We start from the raw sequence: 12219 nt of genomic DNA on the forward strand, positions 1-12219 counted from the left end.
GATGACTAGCGAGCAGTATTCTGTTCGTGGAGGTGGGTTAGAGGAGTCCTGTTTACATATCAGTCAAAGGACCTCCCTACCCAAAGCCTGCAGCTGATCTAGAGGCTTGCACCAAGGTGTAGTGAATAGAAAAAGTGTGGACTGAACTTCAAGTCACTACCCTACAAATCTCAGTCAATGGGACATATTCAAAGAGATGGTGGAAGCTGCTTGGGCTCTAGTTGACTGAGATCTGATGCGCCCAGAAGGCTTTCTGTGGTAGCACATAGCAGGTATATATGCAATCCAAAATGTACTTAGGCAGTCTTTGCAAGGATATTTGTTGCCCTCTCATTCATACAGCAAATGCAACAAACAGTCTTGGTGATGCTGAGATTGATCTACTCCTGTCCCAGTAGAAAGACAATGCTCTAACGATATCCCTCATGTGGAGTTTAGCCTCAGCCAGGAAAGAATAACATTTTGGAAAAAAGACCTGTAGATGAATAGATTGTCAGAATTTCACATGAAGCAATCATGAACAGGTATTTTGGGTGAGGCCTGTCTTGTGAAAGATGCTGTGGTGGGGAGGGGCTGTCAGGTGCGCCTGAATCTCCCCTATTCTCTTGAACGAGGTAATAATCACCAGGAAGGCCATCTTCATGGACAGATGGTAGAGGGACCAGATAGCCGTGGGCTCAAAGGGAGATCCTGTCGCATAAATTGGCACTATGTTGAGATTCCATGGAGGATGGGGTTCTGTGATTGGTAGAAAGGCATGGGTAAGACCTTGGAGAAATTTCCTCCTGACAGAATGAGAAGATACTACATGGCCCTGCCCCAGGGTATGGCTCAGTGAGATTGCAGCCAGGTTAACCTTAATTGAGCTGAGACAGTCCTGACTGAGCAAGAGCAAGTAGCCCAAAATATTGGGGATCGTCCCTTGCAGAGAAGCACAGTGTTGTCATTTGAACCAAACAGAGAATTGTTTCTATTTGGCTTGGCAAGTACATCTCATTGAGGGCTTTCTGTTGTGACGTAGGATGTTCAGGACCACCACAGAGCAGTCTTTTGCGGTAGCCATCAGCCAGCCAACATCCAAGCTGTCAGGTATAGGGACTCTGAGGCTGGATGAAGGACCTGACCATTGCTTGAGACAGGATGAACTTTTAAATGGACAATCTCAGTAGATCAGAGTACCAGAACTGTCTGGCCCAACCTAGGGCGATTAGGACGATAGTCCCTGCATCTTGCCTTAGCTTTGTCAATACCCCAGGGAGTACAAGTGTTGATGGGAAGGCATACCTCAGACCTGGACTCTTGGCACAAAGAGGACGACTGTGCTTCTCCTTCATAGAATCATAGAATCTGACTTTAAGGTCAGAAGGGACCATTATGATCATCTAGTCTGACCTCCTGCACAACACAGGCCACAGAATCTCACCCACCCACTCCTGAATCAAACCTGTGTCTAAGCCATTGAAGTCCTCAAATCATGGTTTAAAGACTTCAAGATGCAGAGAGTCTTCCAGCAAGTGACCCGTGCCCCACGCTGCAGAGGAAGGCAAAAACCCCCCAGGGCCTCTGCCAATCTGCCCTGGAGGAAAATTCCTTCCTGACCCCAAATATGGCGATCAGCTAAACCCTAAGCATGTGGGCAATCCTCCTTTCCTGTGAATGTAATGTATTGCCATGGTGTTGTCTGTAAGCTCCGGCCTGGTAATGCCTCAAAAGACAGGTAGGGATGCCTTGGATGCCAGCCAAAATACTCTAAGTTCAGGCACATTGAAATGAAGAGAGGCCTTGGGGGCTGACCAATTATCTCAATTTTTTAGGTGACCCACGTGGGTTCCTTACCCTAGGATGGAGGCGTGCATAACTAGTTTTCGATGGAAGAAACGTGGAGAACAGAACTTGTTGCATACCTGATCTGATTGCATCCACCAATCTAATGATGACAGGATCTCTCTAGGAAGGGAGACCCTCTTGTCCATGTTGTCTTAGATAAACTGATCTCAACCACCTTTGCAGCAGTGAAAGGTAAAGTTTGGCAAGCTGTGTGATGTGTATGTATGTGCCAGCACTTGACCCAGAACCTTCAAACAGGTTCTCACCTGCATTGTAGGCTGCCCTTGAAACTGTCATGTGATACTTATCATAGTGCAGCCCCTCTGAGGCAGGTATGCCCCCAACAATTTGATGCTGTGTGTTTGGTGTCAACGTGGATTTGATGCTTTACTTTTGGTATCATTGTTAATTTGTCCTTGTTGACCCTGTATGCCAAAAAGATCTAGCCTTTGGGTCTTTTTCCCTGGAAGTGGATCTTTAATGTTGCCTGGGATCCATGGGTGGAATTCTAGAAGAAGTTAATGTAATCCTTAGCCAGCACCTGATATCTCCTGTCTGCATATGTGAAGGTCGCAGAGATGGATATGGGGTGTGCCATATGACCTTTGCAGGTTCCAAAAGCCCTTTGTCAATAGGAAAGGCTGTCCTACTAGATGATGAGAGTTGGAGGATGTCCAGTTGTTTGTTGTTTTTTCTTGAATTATCTTGAGAGGGGCCCACTAGTCTCCTCAAGAGATCTTGAAATGCCTTAACTCATCCAAGAAGGCAGTGGAAGAAAAGTTAGTTGTCTCCTTTGGTGATGAGGAGGAGATGGCCAGTGGTCAGCGGAGAGATTATCTCTGCTGGGTTCTTATTCTTCCTCCATATGTTGTTGATGCACTAGGGTTGATACCAGAGCAGGCTGCAATACCTGTTTTGGAGAAGGCTACCTTGGTCTGGAGACAGCAACAGCAGAATAAGCTGGTTTCTTGACATAGGGACTGATCCCTCAAGGTGACAATAGGACCAAGACTAGTAGGGATGTTGCGGGAGAGGAGGGCACACTAGCTCGACAGTTCCCTTCTGGATCCTGTGGACTCATGGGTGCCTCTCAGGGATTCCATCTTCTATTGTCTGTGTCCACTGAGTTATTCATGGTGGACATGGATCTCATTCCAGGGAAGATGATCTGCTGTGTTCCCCAAAGGAGACCAAAAAGGCAAAGTCATCTTCCATAGACAGGGCATCCCCTGTCAAGTCTATGGCCACCACCACCGAGTTGAAAGAGGGAGCCATTGTATTTATTGCCTCCCTCAGTTGGTTCCAAGATTAGAGACTCTGGTACTGGTCCCACCATGAAGTCTGCTGGCACTAAGAAGTGCGGTGGTGTGAGTAAAGCTTTTGGTACTGAAGAGTTGGTCAGTGCCAAATAAGCGACTGGCATCACTGAGTTCAGTGCCAATGAGCCTGGTATGGGTTTCCTCAGCACTGCAGTCATCATCCTGAAGTCGTCTGCTGCTGGTGTACATGCGTCAGTCGCCTAAGCAGTACTGGAATTAGTGGAGTGCTTACTGTGAGAAGCGATCTGTGCCAGTTTCACCGTGGAGTTCAGCAAGGCCCAGCCTTGTGGCTCTGAGAAGGCGCCTAAGGGATGGGTTTCTTTCTGCTGAGCAGAGTGAAACAGCACGGTTTCTGGTAGTCCCATGAGGCTGGGATGGTGTCGTGGCTCACCAGGGCACTGGAGGAGTGTGAGTGACCTGAAGGTGGTGATCTCTCTGGTTGTTTCACAGGGTCAGATGAAGCTTGTACAGATCTCTCCAGAAGATGAAGCTTCAGTCTCCCTTCTGTCTCTCAAAGTGTGCTTGGAAAATGTCCTGCACGTGCCCATCTCCTAGACGGAGAAGGCACCTCAGGTGGCTGTTGTTCCTGGGCATTGTGGTATCGCACAAGAAGCCGATCTTAAATTCTGGAGACTTGCTTTTGGCTATTTTAGGCTCTGTATAGGAGGAGGAAGGAGAATATCTTGGGCCTTGTACATGGGGTTGTGGAAGCAAGAACCATTAATCTTATTAAAACTACAATAGAGAAGTCTTAGTTTTTCAATCCATCCTTGTTTTTTAATGATCTAAGAACTATAATTACTAAAATAACAGGTCTACAGATCTAAGTGGTGAACTGCCAGGTTCTGTGTCTCAGCCCCAGGTGGTAAGAAGGAACTGAGACGCAGTTGAGGCCACCTCACCTCTGACACCCTCAGTACGAGGGCTCCCAAAGCATAGGTGTGACCCCAGTGCATGCTGCTATTTCGAAAGAATCCGTTCTGGCGTGTATGGGCCATATACGCACCAATAGTGGAATCTGTGCGGATAGTTACTCGAAGAACAAAATGTTCTGCCAGTTCAAGTCTTCCCTGATGTTGATGCTAAATCACACTCCTACTTATAAGTACATAAATTAAGGAGCACTTTAAATGCTCCAGAACTGATTTCACACACAAGAAAAAGTGGAGACATTTTTTCAGATACCTTATCTAGAAGTAGTGAATGTATGAGGTTTAGCAGCTCTTGATTATGCATTTTTGAAAATAGTTTATTTTCAACAAGACGACAGGAGCCAGCAGCAACCACAGTGCAATCAGTTTTGTGTTTGTTTTGGGGTTTGTTTTTTTTCTTGCTCTCAAGTTGGTAAACAGCAGTGGACACACCAAACGATACTCTAGCAAAGCACCGCAATAAACATTCCTGATTTTTGGATTGCTCCCTAGTTTTGGACTGTCTTAATATATGTAAACAATATAATTTTATATCTATAATTGTAAAGACCTCTGTTGCATCACCTTAAAGCCTCAGTTCCTCCTAACTTACCCTCTTGAGACCTTTGTTGCCCTACATGCACATTCTCCAGGGCAATATAATTTTCCTGTCCTAAGGTTACTAATACAGATCACAGGATTCCAGGTAACTAGCTTCAGTACAAAGCAAAGATTTCATTTGTTCCCCAGAGGCCAAGCCCTGGCCCAAAGGTTGAGTAAGCCGATTGTGGCAGGGGGTCTTCACAGGGACATGAAGAACTAATCCTCCCTCCCAGGATGTGACACATCAGTGCACCCTCTCCCCAAACGCTGCAGCTCACGGGCTCTAGTCACATGAGCGGGGTTTGCACCATGGAGCCACATCTAGACAGAAATAACTGCAGTCAAAGAAAGTAATACACAAGATTTGATATAAACAAAAACAGATCTCCTTCCTGTCTGAAGAGGAAGATTAGAAACATCCACCTCAGTAAATGTAGGTGCTGAATATGAATTTGGTCAGTGGTTACCACTGTTTATTGTAGTAGTGTTCTGTAGTAAAGTTGAGGAAAAAAGGAGAGAATGGGAGATTTGCTGTCACATGCAGGGACAGATTTGCAATCAGATTTGCTTACAAAATAAGACCTCTACATCAGAGCGGGCACTGACTTGACAGAATAAAGCATCACAGATTTGCACTGTGCATAGTGCCCTCATGTGGATTTTGGTGTATAGCTACATTTGCAGACTCATTACATTTTATATAATAATTATATGACAGATATGGTAGCTGCATTAACATTGATAGAACAAGGAGTAATGGTCTCAAGTTGCAGTGGTGGGGGAGGTTTAGGTTGGATATTAGGAAAAACTTTTTCACTAGGAGGGTGGTGAAGCACTGGAATGGGTTACCTAGGGAGGTGGTGGAATCTCCTTCCTTAGAGATTTTTAAGGTCAAGCTTGACAAAGCCCTGGCTGGGAAGATTTAGTTGGGGATTGGTCCTGCTTTGAGCAGGGGGTTGGACTAGATGACCTCCTGAGGTCCCTTCCAACCCTGATATTCTAAGATTCTATGATTAAGGATCAGGCAAGAACTGTCCAGTTCAATCCTATGTGTTCTTGTGCTAACCCAGAGGGAACTGCAGCATCCTCATTAAACCCAAAATACTGTAATTGTGATATGACCTGAACTGAGACAGAGCTCAGCAAAATTCATCTTAAAAATGCATTTTATGTTAGCAAAAGGTGGCAGAGAGAAGAGGATTGTGCTGCAATTTTTGGGTTCTCTGAGGGCTTGTTTACATGGTGCTTTATTCTCCACCCGTAGGGATGTAAATTGTAGTCCACACTCACATGTCATACACTAACTGCATGACATGCACTAAAAGTTCTCTAATGTGTGTTAATGTAGTCCCATTACAAACAGTAGTTAAGGTGCACTAGGGAACTTTTAATGCATGTCAGCAGGGTTCAAAAGGACCAATTAGTGCACTACATGTTAATATGGACTAAATTTTCCACCACTCTGTTGCAGACTGAAGCACTGTGTACACAAGCCCGGACACTACCAAAAACACCACCACAAATTGCAGCGATGCCTCTGGAATGTGAACTGACCACTAAAAACTGGACTGAATCCACCAAATCTTTTCTCACAGGCCACTTACCAGAAGAGAATAACAGCTTGTGGTCAATGGAATGGATTCATACCCCCACACAGGTGAAAGGTTATATATTCCAGTGCCATATATTCCAGTGCCAATAGTCTGAACGATATAGTCCCTTCCCTCTACCCTGCAAACCCATTTCTTACTGAGAGTATTGTTGTCCAGGATGAGTAGATATTTAAACAGGGAATGTAAGCTAAAGTATGTGTGTGTGTTTAAGTATAAAGGGCAAAGAGGAAACCACAATATGGAAACATACTGATGGCTACCAATGATATATGTCAGAAGCTATCTACATATTCCACTTGGGGGATTTCACTGGCACAAGTTAAGAAATGCCACAAACAGCTGCGAAAAACTGAAACACTTTCGGCATGGTAAAACCACATTAGTAACAATATACTGTCTCAATGCAAATCTTCCTGTGAGCCAGATGGTGAGGCGGCAGCAATGAAAAAGATGGGTGGAAACGTCTCAGAATGAGGTTTTGGGTCTCCAGCCTTGCTACCTCTTCTAATGTTGCAGTACATTCAAAGGGCCTGATTTTGATCTCAGGTAGAAGACTTTTATCGCAGTGTAACTCCACTGTCTTCAGTAAAGTTACTGCACTTTTTAACTGATGTAAATCAGATGTCTGGCCCTCTGAATGCTAGTGTGCATTATTTGCAATACTAGTCTGCAATGAAAAACAATGTGATCAGTCATTTCTTATGTGAGTTGGGGTTACTTGTTCATAATGATGGACTAATAATCAGATCAGTGGATAATGGTAAATTTATTTTTTTATTAATAATAAATGGGACTGTCACATGAAATTACTTTCTTACAAACACACTGTAGGAAGATGTCCAGTTTACTAACTAAGGGAACTCAGAGTGGAGGCTGTATAGGTGAGGTGTTACGGTAAGTGAACATACTGTTAGAAAAGTTAGATCAATGATTGTGTCTAATGGACCATTGTTTCAGTAATCAATATTTATGTATCAGTTTTGATGTGAGATCACGTTTGACACAAAACATCATTGACTAAATATCAAGGATTATTGAAATCAGAAAATGTACAAAAGAAAGAAAAAATAGCTATGGCTAATCATCAGTTTAAAAGTACATTTCCTTATCTCTCTCACTTAAAATCATTTTGTTCCTGTTTCGTCTAAAGCCAGCTGTGGTACAATTGGATGCTGTAATATAAAACCCCAATAGCACAACTGTTCCTCTGAAAGCCATTTGTTACTCACTCTCATTGGAATGGTTCCAAGCAAATAATCTAAAATTACACTTTAAAACTGATCATTTAACAACAAATATTATATGAACCCTTTTTTAATCTAATCAACTCCCTACACCCAGATAACTGATTTTATGCCAAGAAATCTCTGGCACTATCAGCAGCTGGGACACAGCTGTGTTGGAAGCTCTGGTCCGATCTGATGGTAGGATATCTTCTCTTCCGGCTTCATTAAGATGCAAATAGGGCTTTTCCCTGCAGCTGGATCAGATGAAATAGGTAGGCACTGGATTTTCCATTACCTCTTTGAAAGCCCACACATTTGTTTCTGAAAAGTCTCTTAAGAAATAAAACCTATGAGCAGTTGAAGTTTTGCTTTAGCAGGTTATCAGATGGAATGGCCAGAAACTGTTTTAATAAAAGTCTAGAGAAAAGAAGCGCTCGTGCCCAGCGTTACTTTTAGATTACAAGGTGGTGTTGAAAATGAAGAAGGAAATGGAACTGGAACTGAAACTAAAGCACTGTCAACATGTATAGATTTTCTGATCATTTCATCTAATTTAAGTTATTAGCACAGAATCCTGAGCTACAATAATGCCACAGCATGTCAGGTTACTGCCTCCAAAGTTAAGGAACACGGTCCAAGAATAGCACAGAGAACATACAGAGGAAGATTCTGAAGACATTCCAGGGATTTTCTCCACTGGTGGTAGCACTGCTCAGACTACACAGATTTCCAAGACATTGGTAGCATTCAAACATCCATTTTAGACAGGCCAAAATGATCAAGAGTTCAACATGAAGTGCCGTAATTCATGACGGAAATTCTTAAACTAATTTTTTTTGCAAAATAGGCAGATTTTATCCTGACTGTCAAAATAAGCTGTGATCTGGACACCTGTAAAATTACCAAGTTCCATCAGTGCCTATTTTTAAAAAATGAACATTTTAACTAGTGCTTGGCTATCCTTGAAGTATCACTCCCTGAACTACTTCACCCCCTGTAATACCTCTGTTCTTTTTAAAAAAAAAAAAAACATGTTTCATTCTCTTCAGAACAAAACTGCAAGTGGCTGGCTGGCTGGCTCTGGCCAACTTTTCTATTTGTGTCATTGATATGGTTTACCATCTGGTTTACTCTGTATGCCATGTAAATATATTTATCTTATTTTTCTCCCTATATATTCAGGAGCTTGCCATAACTTTGTAGAAGGATTCTGTCTGACTACTCTTTGTAAGGATATTGTCCCTGTCTAAGCTATCGTACTTCTCTGTCTTTTGGGCCTTAAATCAAGAAAGCATCTCTGTTCCAGACAGCACTTAAGCAAGTGGTTAAAGTTAAGCACATGCTTAAATCCCACTGAAGTAAATGGAAGTTCAACACATGCTTAAAGTTCAACACATGTTCCTCAGGCGTTTTCCTGAATTGAGACCCTTTGATTAGAAACCCTTCAAGCCTTGATATTTGTTTTGAGTATAGTGCCAACCATACTGTTAACACTTGCTAATCATTACTATAATTATTTATTAATCATTGCCTCCACAGGTGTAACCTCGAATTAGAACTAATTGGCTTTCTTTATATTCTCTTCAAGAGCAATGTCTAGTGTCAAATTCTCCTTTGTGTGACAGCACTGCAAGTTCACTGACAACAATGCAATAAGTTACACCAGTGTAAATCAGACAAAAATATAGCTCCCTATATCTAATCAGTTTCCATTAAGTTCCTGATTAATTCCTGAAGTAAATGATCACTACCATGTGAACCTTCTCATCTATGCAAAACATTCAGTTTCACCCAACTATGTAAACTAAACAGCTATCACTATAGTTTTCACCAGCAGACCGGTGGTGTTCAATGGGAATATATGGTAGTTGTGATATTCAAACAGCTTTCCTCAACTCTGTATTTGTCTGATTCAGCTTTCATCGCTACAGTGAGAAGGAGTAGCAAGAGGCTGGTGGCGCATGGGCCTTGGACAAAAAATTCATTCTTAAGGAAAGGTGCTTCTCTGTGATAAATTATTTGATCTGTTGGAGTTGGTACTGCAGTGCAAGGATATTGTTGTCAATTGCTATCCTTGTACATGTTTTGCCATAACTTTCCCAGACTCTAATAGCTTCTTTCCTAAAGGTGTTCTTGTAAAACCTTGAGTGGGCATTAAGAATGAGTAGAAAGTCTCCATTCCTCTTACTTGGTTTATATGCACAGCAGATATCTTATATGATTTGAGTCCTGAGCATACATTATAACCTGTCAGTTATTTAAATAATCTGTTTTAAGAGGTAAATTCAGTTTTGTCATTTCAGTGATATTTTTAATATGGGATTCTGTTCCCAAATTCACTGCTGGTGTAACTGGTTTAACGCTAGAGACTGGAAATTTACTCCTTTGGACAACACATTTTATGTTTAATCTAAAAATTCATGCAATCATAATATTTTTCTTGATAGGTGAATAGAAAATTTTCCTGTTTTATATTTACTGGCAAAAGAAATTTGCAGCTGATCAGTTGTATTTCTATTGTATAAATCAGGGAAAGATGTCACTGCAGAATGGCAGGGTTGTACTGAATCTGGTGGGTACCCCTGGATTACCTGACCTTCCCACATTCACCCCATGGTGCATTTGCATTTTTAAAAACCAAACCCTAATAACTACCACATTCTTAGTGTCATTGTGACCTTCAAGTTTAATTTTTATCAAAACAAAATAAGTTAAGAATATAAAGGAACAGAATTTTTTTTTAAAAATATACAAATAAGTCAGTTGTATCATTCTTATCAACATTCAACAAACAAATAGTATTTTAGGTACTATATCTTGCATATTCAACAAAAATATGCGATTACAATATGCAACTTACAGGGCCACCCAGTCCCCCAGTGTTCATACCTTTCATGCTTCTTAACTTCCCAAAACAGGAACTTCATATCCAGATTTGCTAGTCTTTAGTATAAACCTTCCCAGCTTAATACACTATTTGGCCATCTCATGTCCCCGTTCCATACATGGAAATCCCATTGAAATTAAGAGCAGGTTTGCATAAAGTTTATTTACAGAATGGGGTCCCACTATCTACTAGTCTCTGACCTATAAGCTTAATGGGCATAATTCTGATTTCATTTACACTCTTGAAAATCAGGAACTAACTCTTCTAAAGTATATGGAGTTAATGCTAGTGTTATAAAACCAGCATATAAGAAGTGAGATCAGAATAAGGTCCCAGGGTTTCACAGTAGTAAAAGGGGAAGATAGCTAATGCTCATTTTTATTAAAGCAATACTTCCATTGTTCCATGAAATCACGATCCCAAATCCTGTAGGAACCCTACTGAAATCTCTCTGATTTTGGACAAGAATATCGTAGTATTTTTATAAGGAACAAGTACAGATTTTGTAGGTTATTCTTTATTCTATGTCCTTTACTGCTGAAGAAGAAAAAATCCTGCTAACTCCATTAACCTTTTTCAACACAACGGCACTAGCATTTATAATTAGAAATCAGTATAACACTCTGATCATGATATCAATTTCCCTAACAGTAAAAATATATACCAACATAATTTGATACTAAATAAAAAGCTCTCTGCAGGGCAAATTGGAACTATGGTCACTTTCATAATGCATATGAGTGTAAACGGAGGACAGAGCTTAGCATTTGGTTCCATTTATGTGTATCCACAGAAGGGTTGTCATTCTGGCACTTCTCCTTCACTTCTTACAATATGCATATGTTTCTCTGACATACATAGATAGTACACTAGTCCTATTTATGACTCTGACCCATACAGGCTCACTTGTGTATGACTGCATGATTATTCTTTCCTTAAAGTACATGCAATTATGAATATCACATGAAAGTTAGTCCATAAAATCCTGTATATGAGTCCAAATTATTCCAAAACTCATAGCAAAGTTATGTATAAAATTTGACTCTAGTACAGCAGTGCAATGATTTCAAACTTTCTCTGTAGGTTTAAACTAGTTTTCTAGTGAATGGTAAGTGTATCTGGTATTTTACTGACTGGAGATGTTTTCATGTAAACAAAGTAAATTTTGGGTTTCAAAGCAGAAGTTGATTTACACGACAATAAGTGCTGCAAATGCCCTGATGCCAAACCCTAGAAAAAATCCTTCTCATGTCAACTTTCACTTATTTTGCATGGTCAGGGGTTTGGAGGGAAAGGCAAAAGTTTTCATTTGGGTTAAACTTCAGAACAATAAAACAAAACATTGTAACTTGCTTTTAGAGCACAATCCGAAAAACAGAATCAGAGAAAATCTGTGTTAAAAATCTCATTACAAAGAAACATTGACATTACCTATTTACACCCCAATTTCTCAAAGTAGAGCTAAAGAATAAAATATTTCAGTAGATCTCAGCAGAAAAGGCACAAAACACAAAGCAGGGCATGCTTGTGTCATTTTGTCACAAAGAAGCATTGACCATTGTACAACATGGAAAAAGTCAGTATTCGTGTGACATCTCACAATATCATAGATGCATGGGGGGTATATCTTCCTCCCAATGTACATATATAACTTCCGGCAAAGCTGGAAATAATTACTAAAAAGGGGAGCAAAGGGATGAAAATATACCCAATGGTTTGTTACAATCTACACCTCAACTTACGCATTAAGGAGGCTGATTGCTGTTTTATCATTATTGGTAAACAAATACACTGCAGTGTCTTTATAATACAGTCTCTGTGAGCTGGGGATTG

Source organism: Terrapene carolina, unplaced genomic scaffold (genome assembly GCF_002925995.2).
Source record: "Terrapene carolina triunguis isolate 2854851 unplaced genomic scaffold, T_m_triunguis-2.0 Scaffold130, whole genome shotgun sequence".
Classification (NCBI taxonomy): Eukaryota; Metazoa; Chordata; order Testudines; family Emydidae; genus Terrapene; species Terrapene triunguis.